This window comes from Chrysemys picta, chromosome 1 (assembly GCF_011386835.1).
Source record: "Chrysemys picta bellii isolate R12L10 chromosome 1, ASM1138683v2, whole genome shotgun sequence".
In the NCBI taxonomy this organism is placed as follows: domain Eukaryota; kingdom Metazoa; phylum Chordata; order Testudines; family Emydidae; genus Chrysemys; species Chrysemys picta.
In genome coordinates, this window is record NC_088791.1 from 163,206,300 (window position 1) to 163,223,094 (window position 16,795).

General features: G+C 46.8%; 1 long non-coding RNA gene across 1 annotated transcript; it reads right to left on the reverse strand.

Moving 5' to 3' along the window:
- Positions 1–2,359: 2,359 nt before the first annotated feature.
- Positions 2,360–3,810, reverse strand: LOC135976925 (uncharacterized). Its single transcript, XR_010594183.1, has 2 exons — positions 3,688–3,810; positions 2,360–2,677 (listed from the first exon to the last, which is right to left on the reverse strand). It is a non-coding gene; the product is annotated as an uncharacterized LOC135976925 (long non-coding RNA).
- Positions 3,811–16,795: the final 12,985 nt, after the last annotated feature.

Here is a 16,795-nt window from a genome sequence, read left to right on the forward strand (position 1 = left end):
AATTGAGTTTCACTTAGAGATTTGAATTTTGCAGCTAGCCCAAATTCTCTAGTAGATCAAGTCAAAACCCCACAATCAGAGCAAACTTTGGGGTCTATACTTTGTGGCTTAGGCCCACTTCTAGATATAGAGATTGTCTGAGCACAGAAGTCAAAGCAAAACTCATGCAGTGTGAATACAAATGAAACAGGAATGAAGAAAATATTTGCATGATCACTAAATGACTGAATTACACACAGGCAGGGTTTAAATTCTCAGAGTATTTCCCAGAGGCTCTTCTCCCCTCATCCCCCACTCTCCTCCCCATATGCTATAAAAACTCTATAGGGTCTGAAAATACTTAGCAGAGCTCTGGTCTGGACAGCTCTGGCTGAATTTAAGCCCTGCACACAGATATATGTATAGCCTTGTATTTGTATTAGTTCTTAATCTGCTAATCTGTTGTACTGTATGTACCTACCTCAAAAAAGAATTATCAGGATTGGAAAATAATATTTTTATAGCGTATTCAGAATAATGGATCTGTGCTATTAGCTCTCCTAATGTATTTATTTACATAGAAAAGTGGATGGTGGGAACCCTTCTGTTTTGTTTTGTTTTTTCTTTATGTATTCAAGAAACTTTTGGATTTATCTCCTATTGGCTGCTCTGTGTTGACATACAGGGCTCGAAGCACTAGTGAGAGTGCAGGCATAAGGTTGGTGGCATGGCAAAAAGAAATTTTAAATGGAAAATTATTTGAATCCATGGTGATTGAAATGTCACTAATATCTGGCTGCTGTTTGGCCCTGTGTCGAGGGATTGGGTGGTCTCAGCACAGTTCCCAGGGGACAGGTCCCCACGTGGTAAAACCCACTATCACAGCTGACAGTAAACCCTTGGCTGAACGCTGAGACTGCCTCCCTGGAAGTGGGTTGAGGCATGCTGGTGGGGCAGTGTGGGGGAAGCCTGTACGCCCATTGCCTGTGTTGTATATGTGTTTTAGTGGATATATAGCTGTCATGTACAGGGCTGCATCTTTTCTAATCCTGCATTTTTACAAAGCACTAAAATTCACTTGTAAAAAGGTAAAACATCTGCATGATCACAAGGGAGCTGCTGTGAAAGCTGCCATCATGATGACAGTATGGGTGTGGGTGCTCAGGGCAGAAAAGAAGCTCCACAAGGCTGTGTGTGCATGTTTATGTGGTTAAGTCTTGCATTAACTACCTTATTATTTCAATCACTTCATGCCCTGAATTGGGTTGTGAATGTTCATTGCAAACAATGGAGAGGCCGTGGCACAAAGGGACTGAATAGTGTTGTGTTTGACTTATTCTTCTATGTATAAAAAGTTGCATAGAATCTTACTGGCAGCTGTGTGGGGTATAATATTTCAATGAAATGCAGTTTTTAAAGAATAAGAATCTGTGTAACAAAACCAACAAAAGCAATGTACTTGTACATAGATAGACGTACTATTAGCACTGTCTTCATGAGGTGAGACTTGTTAACTCAAAGTTTATTAACTTGTTTATGACATAGGTCACCTCTCTCCTGGCATTTCCTGATGGTGCAGACCACCTCCCTGTTAACATGCCGGAAGCACTGACAGCATTTATGTATAAGGAAAAGAAATATTATGAAAGTATATATTTTAGGTTCTTCTTAAGGTGGGTCCACAGGTGGAAACAAGGAGAGTTAGTGCCATGGGATTAGCCAGCTTTTGCAAACCCAACAGTGTTCCATGGCCCACAATTTGGGAACAACTGCCCGAAATCATTTGTGGCTTTGTCACTCAGGGGTTACTCATAAAGACAGATACAATGTTAGTCACAGACAGTAGGCACCTGGGATGTCACAGCTCAGGCACTTTATTAATGTGTCAGTGTGTGTACATATTAGAGATGGGCCTGAGTAGCAAAGTTAAAGCATGTTTTGGATCCAGGATTTTGGTTAGGCGCATAAAAGAGATTGGATCTGTGTCTAGATCCAAGATAGGATTTTCTTCCTGTCTAGTGTTGTCATGTATTTATTTTCTATACATATGTATGTTACAGGTAGGGACAGCCTATACATGTTGTAACAAACAGGTGAAGCTTTTGGATTGTTAGTGTGTAACTATAGGACATAAATACTTAGTTTGGTAATAGACTACAAATGAAAATTGATAGGAGAATGTGTTGTGTGTGTATTAGAATCAGACTTGTCACCTTGCTAAACAGAATATGTATCTATTTCTATTTATTTTTACTGAGCCTCAGGTATCAGAATATGAGTTTCCTCCTTCCCGTCCTAACTCAACCAAAGACTTTTACCAAGGGTTCAGTCCCCAAGGCAAAAGTTAGGGCAATTTTGAGTGGAGTTTTTAGCAGGAACAGATGAACTGATTTGGACAAAATAAGAAATAACCTAAAACTTTACCCAAAATTTGAACTGAGTTAAAACTTTTTTTGTTGGATTTTTTTTTGGAAGGGGAAGAAAGAGAAGGAAATTCTCATTTCTGCCTTTTCTGGTTCGGGTGAGAAGTGAAATACTGTACCATAATCTGGCAATCAAAACCTGAAAGTGTTGCAAATCTGAGAAACTTTTGTGCTTGTGAGATTCCCAGCCCTATTTTCATACAAAAGAAATGTGAATAAGATTATTAAATGCTTACACCACTTAGTCCTGCCTCCTTTCCAGGCCTCCATTTCCCCTTATTTAAGCCTAGGGTGACCAGATTACAAGGGTAAAATATCGGGACGGGGGCGGAGCCAAAAAAGGGGGCGGGGCCAAAAAAGGGGGCGGGGCCAAAAAATTAAGGGGCCTGGGGCATTAGCAGGCCCCGCGCGCTGCCCTCCCCGCGGAGCCTCCCACCCCCTGGCCCGCCACGGACATATGCGGGGCAGCGCGGAGCGGGCAGGAGCCGGGTGGGTGGCAGGGGCCGAATCCCCGCTGCTGCCAGGGAGCCCCGCGCCTCTCCCTCCCGCTCGCGGCTGTGGCTCCCTCCCGACGCGACGCGCCCCCCCCGCTGCCCCGGGAACATGCGGCGCGCGTCCCCCGCGCCTAGTCTCCCTCCCGCCGGGAAGGAGCAGCTGGATGTGCGCCGCATGTGCGCGGGGCAAGGCGGGGGGGGCGCGTCCGGCCAGGAAGGAGCCGCGGCCCTGAGCGGGACGGAGAGGCGCGGGGCTCCCCAGCAGCAGCGGGGATTCAGCCCGCGCCACCCACCCACCCCCCGCCCGCTCCGCGCTGCCCCGGCCCGGACCCACCGCGCTGCCCCGCGGGCTGCAGGGCTGGAGCAGCCTCCAGGCTGCACTCCCGGCCCCGGGTGAGGCAGCCCGCGGGAAAAGAAGCCCTCTGGCGCGGCGGGGGGGCTCACAGCTGAGCCCCCCTGTCTCCCTCCCTTGCCCGCCCCCCTTTGCCCGCCCAGTGCCCGGGTGCTGGAGCTGACTTACCAGCTCCAGGATCCAGGCACCGCCGCCGCCAGTCCCTCCCTCCAGGCTTGCACCGCCATGCTGCAAGCCTGGGAGGGAGGAGGAATGCTGGGGAAGAGGCGGGGCCAGGGCGGGGATTTGAGGAGGGAGCCAATGGGGGGAGAAGGGGGCGGAGCCGGAGCGGAAGGGAAAATTTCTTCTTTGTCCCGCGTCCCGACCAAACATCGGTCGGGACGCGGGACAAAGAAGCAAATATCGGGACAGTCCCGATAAAATCGGGACGTCTGGTCACCCTATTTAAGCCCCCTTCTGTTGCATGGTAGTTATTTACAGAATTTGGCTGTTGACAAGAGGGTTGTGTTAACTTCTGTCTCAAATTAGTCATCACTAGGGGGCATGTAGGAGCAATGAAAAATTTGTTTCTCTTCAGAGACTCAGTCTCGTGTCTGTGATGCTCCATGAAGGATCAAGAAAGTGGGCAGCTATATTCACTGAGCAATTGGGCCTTCTTGTAGTAAATTCTGATTTACTTAAAAAAAAAAACAAAGAAAAAAAAAGGCAGCACATGATACATGCTATCACGATTGGTCAAACAGAAATGAAGGTTTTCCCCATAAATCTAGAGCATAGTATATAGCAGGGATTGGCAACCTTTGGCACGCGGTTTGCCAGGGTAAGCACCCTGGTGGGCTGGACTGGTTTGTTTACCTGCCGCGTCTGCAGGTTTGGCCAATTGCGGCTCCCACTGCCTGAGGTTCGCCGCTCCAGGCTAATGCGGGCGGTGGGAAGCGGCAGCCAGCATGTCCCTCGGCCCACGCCACTTCCCGCAGCCCCCATTGCCTGGGACGGCGAACCGCAGCCAGTGGGAGCCGCGATCGGCCGAACCTGCGAACGCTGCAGGGAAACAAATGGGCCCTGCCCGCCAGGGTGCTTACCCTGGTGGGCCGCGTGCCAAAGGTTGCCGATCCCTGCTATATAGAATTGTGTACTTTAATATCTTCCAGTAATGCCCTAGGACTATTAGCTTCCTATTTTAGGCCCCTACCACACTGAGAAAGAAGAGATTTGGAGAGGGGGAGGCGTACACATATTTAGCTATCCGCACATATTCCCATACTTTGACAGAAAATATAGACCCTAGGGACCAGAACAGTAACATAAACTTCAGAACAATCTAATGAAATTGTGTACTGTATTTTATCCACTGTCATTGTGCTTCTCTTATTTATTGTCAGCCTTCTGATATATTTCTTTGCTGTCTGCGTCTCACTGAAGCTGAACTGCAACATTTTCTTTCTTATAAAAACAATATATTATAGAACACTCAAGTATTGTTTGTGTCTAACTTGGATACTTTTGGCAGAGCCTGGATTCTGCTTGGTGTAAAATGCATTTTCTAGTCATATTTTTTAATATATTTTGTGTTTATCTTCCAAGAAACAATAATTATTTCCTTCTTTTCTTCTGTGAGTGTTTTATGCAATTTCTCTTCCCCTTCTTTTTTGGCATTGTGGACCTTACCCATCTGCCTAATTCAATCATGTGTGTTGTAAAACCATAAATGCCTCATTTTAACTGAGCAAATAAATTTTGGGCTGACATCTGTTTCTTTTTCTTTTTCTTTTTTCTTTTTTTTTTTTAATTTTACTCAAGAAAAAAAAGTTGTTGAATTGGAGGTTTTACCCTGAAAATAAATACACAACTTTGGTAACTTCATCTTGTTAATAATCTTACTGTGTGGCCAGTGCAGTTTATTATTCTGAGACACAAGAGATCCAGCTTTGAATCAATTTTCTGAGTGTTGGTTGCTTTGTTCGGTGTTTTTCGTTTTGGGGGGGGGGGGGGTTGTTTTTTTTTTTTGCACGGAATGATATAAAGATTTTAGTTTCCTAGCTTCCTTTTATACGAAATATTAATGTAAGTGTAGCAGGGTGGACACCTGCTCCTTCCTGGAAAGGTCTGAGATAGCCCAGGGAGCAGGCAGCGTGAAGGCTGAGCTGACTGGGGGAAGTGGCTGCAGCTGGGGCCATGCCCCAATCAGGCCTCAGCTGGCCGTATATAAGAGGCTGGGAGCCAGGAGCTCAGTAGAGTCTCTCTCTGCATTCAGGGAGAGAAGGGCCTGGCTGTAGGGAGCTAGACATAGGGTACCTGTAGTGGAGCAGGGCTGGGGAGAGGCTGGGGAGCTCCAGCCTGGATAGCCCCAGGCTGCGGCCTGGTAGGAGGCCAAGGGGTACTGGGGGTTGCAGAGGGCAGCCCAGGGCTAGTCCAAAGCAGCAGGTCCAAACCCCCCTTGCCAGTGATGAGTGGCCTATACTGCAGTCTGCCCCAGGGAGCGGGGGCTAGTTGGTGACTGGCAGTGGCCTAGTGCTGAGGCAAAGTGGGGATAGTGGGTGGGGGTTCCCCAGGGAGGGGAGACCCAGATCTGTGGGGTACTGCCAGGGAGCACTGGGTCCTGGGAGGGACACGGGAGCCAGAGAAGAGGACAAGGCAGATCACTGGCCTGCAGAGGGCGTTCCAGGGGCTGGTGAGCTAATTCCCTGAACGACCAGCAGGAGGCGCCGCAGGGGTGAGTCCGGACCTCTACATATGGTGGAGAATGCGGGCATAGGCGGTCCACCCCTGACACAAGGGGCATGGCAAGGACAGCAGGACTATTGCCTGGACTGGGGAGAATGATGGATCCTGGATACACTGGGGTATACTATGGGGAGACCCCAGGTGTTGTCCCTGGGTGGGTCCCAGTGTCAGCATCCCCGAAGAAGGGGGCTGACGTCCTACAGGGAATCCAGGAAACCCAGGAGCATTTATGGGAGGCACAGGAGGCCCTCCATGGACAAATGGTCCAGCTGGTAAGGGAGCAGCGGGCCTTGGCACAACTCCTTTGCCAGAAGTTCCAAAGAAGCCGCGGAGGGCATAGGCAGCGGAGCACCAAGGCTAGGAAGCCGGAGATAGGGCGCAGACTTGCTATGCCTGCAGAGTAACTGGACATGTGAGAATGACTTGTCCCTACTGGGATGGGGGCAGGCAGCCTCACCCAGGACGGGGGAAGGGGCAAGCCCTGATGAGAGGCCACCTGGCAAAGGAAGGCAGGCAGAAAAGGAGGCATTGGGCCTGTCGACAGCGGGGGCACCTATGGAGGGAGAGCCCTGCCCAGAAGAGCATGGCCCAGGGCAGCCCAAGGAGGGCTGGCCCTGAGAAGGACCAAACAGGGAAGTCCCGGGCAGCCCAGAGGACTGGGGCTGCTGGGAACCAGGCCATGTAAAGAGGCACTGCCCCCTCAGAGGGACTGAGGGTCAACTGGTGGAGGTGCCCGTAGGCCCAGTGAGACCAAACATGGCCGAGGCGGTGACTGAGACAGAGGGGACCCCACAAGAGGTTGGGACTCAGCCCGTCGCCACGCTAGTTATGAACAGAGAGACCCAGATGGACTGGGTCCCGCAGGAGGCCTGGACCCAGGTGGTCATAGAGAGGGTCGCAGTAGGCACCCAGACCCTCAGGGAAGAGGGCCCGGGGGAGTCTGGCCTGCATGCATGGCTGGAGGCTACAGACTGAGCCCTGCACGAGGCTCAAGCGAGTGGGGTGGACCTCGCTAAGGAATATGCGGCTGTCATGGAAGAGGAGGTCCACTTGCGGAAGCAGCTGGAGGACTCCGAGAAGAAGTGGGCGGCTCTGGAGGTGCACGGGTGACTGATCCAGGCCAAGAGACACCCCTACCCCTAGGGGTGGTGATCTTGAGGGGGGGGGGGGGTGTAGCAGGGTGGACACCTGCTCCTGCTTGGAAGGGTCTGAGATAGCCCAGGGAGCAAGCAGTGTGAAGGCTGAGCTGATTGGGGGAAGTGGCTGCAGCTGGGGCCACGCCCCAATCAGGCCTCAGCTGACCCTATATAAGAGGCTGGGAGCCAGGAGCTCAGTAGAGTCTCTCTCTGCGTTCAGGGAGAGAAGGGCCTGGCTGTAGGGAGCTAGACATAGGGTACCTGTAGTGGAGCAGGGCTGGGGAAAGGCTGAGGAGCTGGGGAGCTCCAGCCTGGATAGCCCCAGGCTTCGGCCTGTTAGGAGGCCAAGGGGTACTGGGGGTTGCAGAGGGCAGCCCAGGGCTAGTCCAAGGCAGCAGGTCCTTGCCAGTGATGAGTGGCCTATACTGCAGTCTGCCCCAGGGAGCGGGGGCTAGTTGGTGACTGGCAGTGGCCTAGTGCTGAGGCAAGGTGGGGATAGTGGGTGGAGGTTCCCCACGGAGGGGAGACCCAGATCTGTGGGGTACTGCCAGGGGGCAGCATCCCAGTAATAGGGGCACTGGGTCCTGGGAGGGACACGGGAGCCAGAGAAGAGGACAAGGCGGATCACCGGCCTGCAGAGGGCGCTCCAGGGGCTGGTGAGCTAATTCCCTGGGCGACCAGCAGGAGGCACCGCAGGGGTGAGTCCGGACCTCTACAGTAAGATAAACAGAAAACAACCCAAGTGATTTCAGAGGCCTGTGTATTAGATGTCCTGTACCACATTATCTACCAGTAATTTGCTGGTCATTATTGAAAGCCCAGTACTTTCTGGCCTGTGGGGGGCATGAGCGTTTACCTGCTCAGTCTTCGGTTAACATGTGCTTACTTTTATAATAACCATTTTCAATTAAATTTGGGTCTTAGAAAGAATTATATGCCAATGCATGTGTTTGGAATTGAAGCAGGATCATTTTTCCCATTTGGCTTCTTGGTTAAAGATTCAGTAGCTTCAGCTGCTGGAGCACGGGTAAGAAAACACCATGCTCATACTCCAGTTGAAAATGAGATGATAATGACTTTGACATTTGGGCCCTGGTTGATCTGAAGGAGCCCCCTGCTGATACCGTCTGTGATAGTCTTAGGGCTTGTCTACACTGGCAATTTACAGTGCTGCAACTTTCTCGCTAAGGGATGTGAAAAAACACCCCCCTGAGCGCAGCAAGTTTCAGCGCCGTAAAGCACCAGTGTAAATAGTGCACCAGTGCTGGGAGCCATGCTGGTGGAGGTGGGTTTTTTTGGAGCATTGGGAGAGCTCTCTCCCAGTGCTCTACCATGACTACACAAGCTACGTTGCCAGTGTAGACTAGGCCTTAGTGATCTAGATTCTGCTCACCCATTCTGAACTTGTGGGAGGTATTCAGTGTGTGGAATAAACCAGCTTCCCCACAAGTTTATTTTCAGTATCTGCAGATGTCTGCCAGAAGCTGGGAGTGGACAATGGGATGGATCACTTGATGATTGCCTGTTCCATTCATTCCTTCTGAAACACCTGGCATTGGCCACTACTGGAAGACAGGATACTGGGCTAGATGTACCAGTGGTCTGACCCAGTATGGCCATTCTTATATTCGAGATACTTTACCAGTAGCTTGCAGTTTCAGGATTTTAATAAAACTAAGAATATAGAAGATGGAGAGTGGGGGGAAAGGGATTAAATGACTGGGGAATAAAAAAGTATTATCTAGAGCTTATTACCTTGTGGTAAGTGGCTACAGTCCAGGCTGGACAGTGACTGAATAGATTGCTACAGAGGCCTGTCTGAAATGAGCTGGAGGGAGGGGCGTTCTTAACCTAATTTTCACTGAATGGATGCCCATGTCAAGTAAGATCACCATGTATAGCATTAGCCACTGCTAAGCAGAGAGGTCAGTCACTGAATAGCCCATGGCAACTTAATTATCCTTTCGTTCCTAAAGCTGTTCCTCCAGAATGGGTTTTTGAGGCACACTGGTGGGAAGAACTTGCCCTACAGATGCCTGTACCTCTTCTGTGGATGGACAGTAGACATGGCTTTCTGTGCCAGTCAGATTGGCACAGTTCAGCAGCTCTAAATTCACACACATGTCAGAAAAATATAGATAAACTTTACTAAGCATATAACAAACCTACAAACAAATTTTTGTTCTGTAACAAATTATATTTACCTTGAAGAAGGGGATTTTGCTGTTGCCATAAACCTGTGGTTGGCTGTTTAAACATGACCACATTCCTGAATTACACATGGCTGAAATACTTGCCCCTTAAGATAGGCTGCAGCACACAGGTCTTAGCTGGGGCGGGTAAACACTTTCATGTCGTCTGAAGGAAAGCCAATTTGAAACCTGGGGTGTGATTGCCAGCTGTTCTCGTTCCACATGTAGCCTGGAGGTAAGAAAAATATTGGAAATCTCTGAAGTTGAGTAACACTTACTGTTAGTGATTCTTCCACTTGCAGTCAGGTGACAGAGAGGTCAACCAGTCACATAAGACTGGGCTTTTTGAGTGAAACCTAACCTAGAGCTGAAAAGGAGTAATTGGGAGCAGACGTCTCATCTTGCCAAGGTCCAAAGTGAAGGGCAGCACAGGGGGAAAAAAAAAAAAAAGTAAAGCAAGTGGCTTTAATACCATGTGGGATTCAGTTACCTAATCTAGACCTGCATATGCTTATCAGTTACCTGAGTTTCATGAACATGCATTTCTGCTCCACACTATGTGTAACAAAGTGTGTCTGTGGCAAATAGAGGTGAACTTGTATCTATATTCAGGAACAGTTGAGAAAAATGATCGGGATAGTCAAAAAGTTACTGGCTCATAGAGTTGTTCTAAAAGAAGGTTGATTTCAAATTTAATTATCTCATGCTCTGAAATTAGAGGTTTACTTTATACGTAAAGCTGCGTGTTAGAGTGGTAAGAACAGAGGACTGGGAGTCAGGGCTCCTGGCTTCTGTCCCCTGGCCTGCCACTTGTTAGGTAACCTGAACAATTCATTTCCCCTCTCTGTACTTCATTTTCTCCATCTGAAAGTGAGGATAACAGTACATACCTTCCAAAGGTATCATGATGTTTAATTGAATAATGCTTATAAAGCACATGGAGCTGCTTGATAGAAGCACAATAGCACAACACAAGGTGTTCAGGTGAGAGAGAATGAATTATTGGGTAAATACCTAGGTATAGTAGTATTTATACATTTACATCCATAGAGTTAAGAGAACTTAACACGAATGGGTAGGTATTATTGTTATTCCATTAGATGATGAACAGAGATGGTGCGTTGCCCACATGGACTCACGTAGAAGACTTGTGAATAGAATCCAGGTCTTCTAATTTAGGAGGAAATTTCAACCACACTTCTGCATTTGCTAAAAATTCAGAGCATGATTTATCAACTTGAATGTTGAATTAATACCCAGTAGTACTTTTTAAGAAACAAATATTAGATGAGTAACACAACCAGCCTGGTTGACTTACTGTTTTGAAATAACATTGTTATGAAATGAAAAACATGAGACCCTATTTAAACACAGAACTGATACAGGGTGACTCTTCCACTGCTACTTTGGTGCTGTTTTTTATTTTCTGTCCTTAGGCAAGAAGTCTGTACGTGAAAGAAGGGAAATGATGAACACACCTTAAGAATGTACATGATGATTGTGGTTAGTCAGATGATGATTGCAAAAGAGAGGCAGCTGTATAACTCAACACCAATTTACAGGCTCATCCTACATGCAAGTCCAATGCCTTTGTTGCCACACACTGCACATCTCTTGATTCAGGTCTAGTGAGTCAGAAAGTCTACATGGAATGAGTTAGTGCACAGAGGTAAGGTGTACATGCAAAAACTTGCAACTGTCGCTGACAGCATAATACATATGAAACATGCATAGTGTCTTCTACACAGACTCGAGGAATGATATCGGGCAATTTCTATAGCCTGTGTTAAACAGACTAGATGATCACAATGATCCCTTTGGATCTATGAATATAGATTGATCAGTATGAGAGAACACTGTTTAATTAGCCTATCTCAGCCACCACTCACAGACACAGAGCTGTAAATGTCTTTAGCTTCAATCTTTGTTAAACACCAGTAGATGCTCTAAGGCTAGGTTAGTGGGAATGAGCTTTTGGGTTGTTCTGCACAATGTGTAATTGAAAGACAGATTGGATGACCCATCTCACTTATCCTGGCCCTACTAACTTTGGATTTCAAATGGCCACTTTGTGCCCCTCAACTATAAGATGAAATTCCTTGTAGGCTAAAACTTGACATGTTTGGCCTCCAAAAGTAATTATGGAAGAAAATTATGTTACTTATTAGTAACAAGATTGTCTGAGACTGAATGAAACATATTCTTTCACCACACCCGCTGCAACTTCACACACCACAAGCATATTTATGCAGTGACGGGCTTTTCTATTTCTAAAGATGCCTTCATCCTGGTGTGCTGGACAAATAAGCACATGTGGATATAATCACTGGAGAGCTGTGAGAAATGTTGACAACCAAATCTTGCCGCCCTTCAGATTTCAGAGTGAAAACAGAACTCGGCCTAAGTGTGCTGAAAACATCCTTTTAGTTCCACTGTATTTCCAATCAGATGGAAAACTATCCGCCTCACTCCACACACATAGTTGACCATTTCCACAATATGCCCTGGGTTCCTTCCTCACTGTTCTCCCCAGCTCTTTAAAAGGCATGTGAGAGCAATACAGAGCTCTAACAGTATTTGATACTGCTATATGGTTTTACAGATTCAAAAAACTGTCACCAAGAAATAGTTCGCTTTAGCAATACTGTGTTTGAAAAGAGTATCGTTGGTGAAATCAAGATTCCATGTACAATGATTTGGGATATCTGGAAAGTTATTCTGGAATTCAGACAATTCAAAAGTACTTGTTAGAGACTTTAAATACAAAAGGGGAATGATCTCCAGTACTGATTCTCATCTTAAGCTTTTCAGTCTTTGGGGTTTTTTGCTGTCATTTATCTCCTTCACTTGGCTTGGGGCTGATTGTTTCCATTCCAAGGTTGAAGGATAATGTATGGGGTTAAATATATTCTCTTTATGCACCATGAAACCAGTTTATAGTGAACTCTGTTATAGCGAAACTCTGCTTACTGAGAAGTGGTGTGAAAGTCTAAATGTATTCCGTGCAGCTAAGTGGGCATTTACTCTGCTCAGGCTGAGACAAAAATTCCCACTGGCTCTACACTGGATTGGAACCTTAGTGCAAAGAAGGCTCCACTGGCTTCCAGTGATGATTTATCAAAGAGTTACTTAAACCTTTTGACAAGCAGCTACCAGAGCCTTGTGTTGGGTAGGACCCCAACTCAGTAGCAACGCCAGTGTTAAGTTTTGCAAATAGTGCTAATGTAGCTAGATCATGAGAGATGAGCCTGAAGACTTCAGCCCCTAGCATGCTCCATAGGAGACACGGGGTGGAGGGGCGTGAAATCCTCTTCCCTCTGCTAGTCTGCTATGCTATGCTCATCCTCTTCAGGCCAGTGGATCTACATGCTCACAGATGCACTGCCCTAGGCCCTTTATCCTCCTGCATGGTGTGGAAGGAGCCCTATGGTCTGAGGGTCCCAGAAGGTGCAGTCCCCCACCTGTGCTCCCAGCATCCTGCCTCCCCCATACCAGTTCAGTGGAACCATATTCGTTGTGCTGCAGTCAGTGACCTTTGTGGAGTTGGCAGGTAGGATTTGCTCTTTCCAGGAGGAGGACAAGGAGGAGGAGATGCGCAGCCATGCAAAGGTTTTGACGCTGTAAACTGAGCTAGATAGGGTGTCGTCATGTTTAGAGGTACATCTGACCCAGTCCCTGTCTGCTTAAAAACAGCTCACCAGGCTGTTGTTCGTTAATGCTTGACAGATGCTCAGATACTATGGCGATGAGGGCTATTGGAATATTTAGCTATCTACTGACACTGGTCTCCCACTGCCACATCCTTTCTCTGTGTGCAAATGGAACACACCTCTCTGGGTGTGACATCCTGCCTTGGGTACCCAACAGTGTGAGCCACTGTGTTACCCTTTTCAGCCTCACCAGATGAGAGTTTTGCTGCTGCTAAGCTCCCTGACACATTCACTCATCTGTCTTGCCAGCAAACTCTTCAAGACTGCCAGTCCAAACCTTGCCTAGCAGGTAGCAATCAGTGAACCTCGTTCCCAAGTTCCCCAGAGGCATCTCCCTGCAGTGTCCCTCTCACTGGACACTCAAAGACATCACCAAGTTTGCTACCTCCAAATGAGACAGAGCCTAGATCAGACTGCTAGGGTAGCTGAAGATTCACTCTTCATTTTAAGACACAGCACTGAGATGGTTTTGTAATAAAACAAGAATAAGTTTATTAATAAAGCATGGAGATTTAAGTGATACTAAGCAAAAGAAAAAAAGAGACGGATATGGTTACAAAAAAAAACCCCAGAACACTCTTGCTAGTGACTAAAACTTAATCTTAGCAAGTGACAACCTTTAGCCTAAGCACTTTTCGTACTTACATTGGGTTACAGTATCCCTAGCCCTCAAGACTAGGGAATCCAACTTTCACAGGCTGGAAGGGTGCTTTTCACTCTGTCCCATCAGTGATGGATAACTAAGGGTTTCTTTTCCCCTTTTTATAGTTCAGTAAACTTTTGAGGTGTCTGGACCCTGATTGTCACACTGGGGAACGTTGCATCCTAGGTCTAAGTTAAATATGCTGTCTGCTGGGAGATTTCGCCATGTACGACATTCAAAGGCAGCCCACCTAATTATTTTTTGCTAGAAGGTTGAAATTAATTCTGTCCCTGATATGACAGGAGGAAGTTGGCTAGAAGGAGGTTTTCCTTGTTCATAATCCCATTCCAGAGCAATTGCTGGACTTTAGCCTTTTTCTTTGGTTTCTGGCTGATTGTCTTTCACCACCAGCCCAGAGGTGTCTACCTATTCCTTTGCCCAATGGCGGTCATTATTGCTCTTGCTCTTGATGTTTTCCCATCTCAAGGGAAGCTGGCATCTGTGGACACGTACCCTGGAACATTCTAATTAACTCAGTTACACGTTCAGCCTCCAGACTGAGACAATCTTTTGGGGGCTGATTATTTTTTTTAATTGTTCACTGGTCCAGGACCAACGGATAAAATGGTTTATTAGTTCCAAAAACTTTTCTACCAGCCCACTAAATAATTAGCCTTGGCAAGACACAGCAACACAGCATAGGTGAATTTCATTTGAATTCACAGACTTTCAGATTCTTCCCCCACCCCATCCCCAATTTTTTGTTTTGTTGATTGTTAACTTCAGATGACATTTTGCAGCTTCACAGAAGTGAAAGTGCTTCCTCCTAGAGATGGGGCACATTGGTGGAGTACCTGGGGGCATAATATGCACTGTTGCTCCCTGTGCTTTTCTGTGGATAGAGTACCTCAGTCTCCTGGGATGTCAAGCCAGCACCTTTCACCAGCACTAAAATTCAGTTTAAAACCGGGGAGGACGGGGGAGGAGTAGAAAATGCAAAGACTCATGCTACTTTTATTACAAGTACCTGGGAGTGAGAAGGTAGCATCTTAACAACTTTTCCCTTTATATTATAGTTTCCCTGAGGAAAAAAATCCACTTATTTGGTTTGCTAGCAGTTCTAGGTAGGGTATTCCTGACTTTCATTATCTTCCAATCTGTTTAAAAAAAAAAAAAAAGTTATTTGTTAAATTCCATTTGTGACCCTAGGTTATTAGCTTATCTGGTTTGGACATACCTTAGCTGGCCTGCATACTGAAGCACTGTTCAAGATTGCAGGCACATGGAACAAAAAACATCCTCCCTTTGAAATGATCCTTGTGATGAGACACTTGAAGTTTATTTACTTAGCAGCAGCAATAGCTAAGGCTTTGCAAGGAACTGAGCCTTGGATGGTAATTTTGAGGCCTGGTTGAACCCAATTTGGAAAAGCTGCGGATGTCTTAGAACAGAGGCACCTTCTGTTACACGTGGGTGGTTCACTATCCCCCTGCCGCCCGCACGTTGACTTCAGTACGATTGCTTTAGAAGTAACTGGGCCACTAAGTGGAGCATATTTGAAGGGTTTTAGAAGGCTGTTGAAATCAAGCCACCATCTTGGATTTGCTCCACTTGAGGAGTGGATCAGCTGGGACAGTTTATTAAGCTTTAAAAGCTGAGCTAGTTCTTAAAAAAACATGCTTCCTATACAACAGCCTAAAGCAGAATGGCTTGCTTGGTCAGTGTTTAATGCCTAAGCAACTAACAAATAGTGATAATCATAATAATAGATGCTCATGTTTGGGGTAAACAGGAAGGCCAAGAATTATAAAGACCATTGTGACGGAACTCTCTTCTCACATTCAAAACTGTTGTCTCCTGGTCAAAGCTGGGCAGGTGTGGAGCAATGTGGAGTAACTTGTTCCACTTATGGGCAAACAGGTTTTTACCAATTAAAAACAAACCCATGAAGTTCAGAAAAGGGGCAGTAAAAAAAAAAAATCTAATGGGTTTTCCATGATTTCAGTAAAATGTGCTTAGTTTAAGGAATATAAATGATGTGTATGTGTATATCTATTGACTGCAAACCCTACTAATTCAAACTGGTCTTCAAGCATCAAGCTAGGTTATTCCTGTCCCATGCATTCTTATCAGTAATAGTGTTCCCATAGCCCAAATTATCCCCATGACACTTGTTTTCTTCACATTTTTCTCTCGGTTACACCTGGACCAACTCTTGGCTGCTGGATGGAAAGCTGAACGTTCCTCCCACCCCGTTCCCAGTGGAGGTACACCAGACCCCTAGACAGCTTGCTGATGCGTGTGGAGAGAAGAGTCTCTAGAGGTGGCTGACCACTTCCAGAGAGTGTACCCTTCATGTGTTGATTCTAATGGTACAGTGGAGTCCATTGTTAGCCATTTTCTAGAGTAGTTCAGCAGACAGCTAGTTCTTGGGGACGCAGGTATTGACCCTAAGAACTTCTAAGCACTGAATTGGATAGAAAAGGTTCCCAAAACCCAGGGGTGGCTTTCACATGGGTTCATGGATTCAGTTTCACCCGCAGAAATCATGAAACCAAAGGTGCCAAACTTGAGTGGCACTGCAACCCCATGCGCCAAGTCACAGCACCCAGAGTGGGGAGTTGGGCCCAACCCGATGTGGGATCAATGAGGAGTGGGCTCCCTCCCGAGGCCTCCCCTCCTCACAGGGCCAGGATTAGGGTTGTAGTGCTGGAGCAGAGGTTGCTGTTGCAGGTGGTTGGTGTCCCGCTTGACTACAACTTAAAATCATGTTGAAGAAGTGTTTAGTGTGTAGTGCACCCATTGAATCGAATGGCTACATCTGCCCCTAATAAAACCTTTTATCAGCCAATAGAGAAAAAAATTAATTGAAAAGGGATCCAAACATATATTTTCAAAAAATACTGCTATGGAAAATGGGTGTTTTGTTAAGAGATTTAAGGGCCGGTTGGTGACAGGTGGCAAATTGCATCCTAGAGGCTGAAGCTTCTCCCATATTGTCTGGACAAGCACCTGGGGGATATAGAGAAACAACAAGTGGCTTTGTTATTTGGGCCTTTGTGCTTGTTGGTATTATGACTTTAGCGTTTGAGATTGATGGATAGTTGTTAAAGCCAGGAAGGGCCATTATGATTAGAACTCT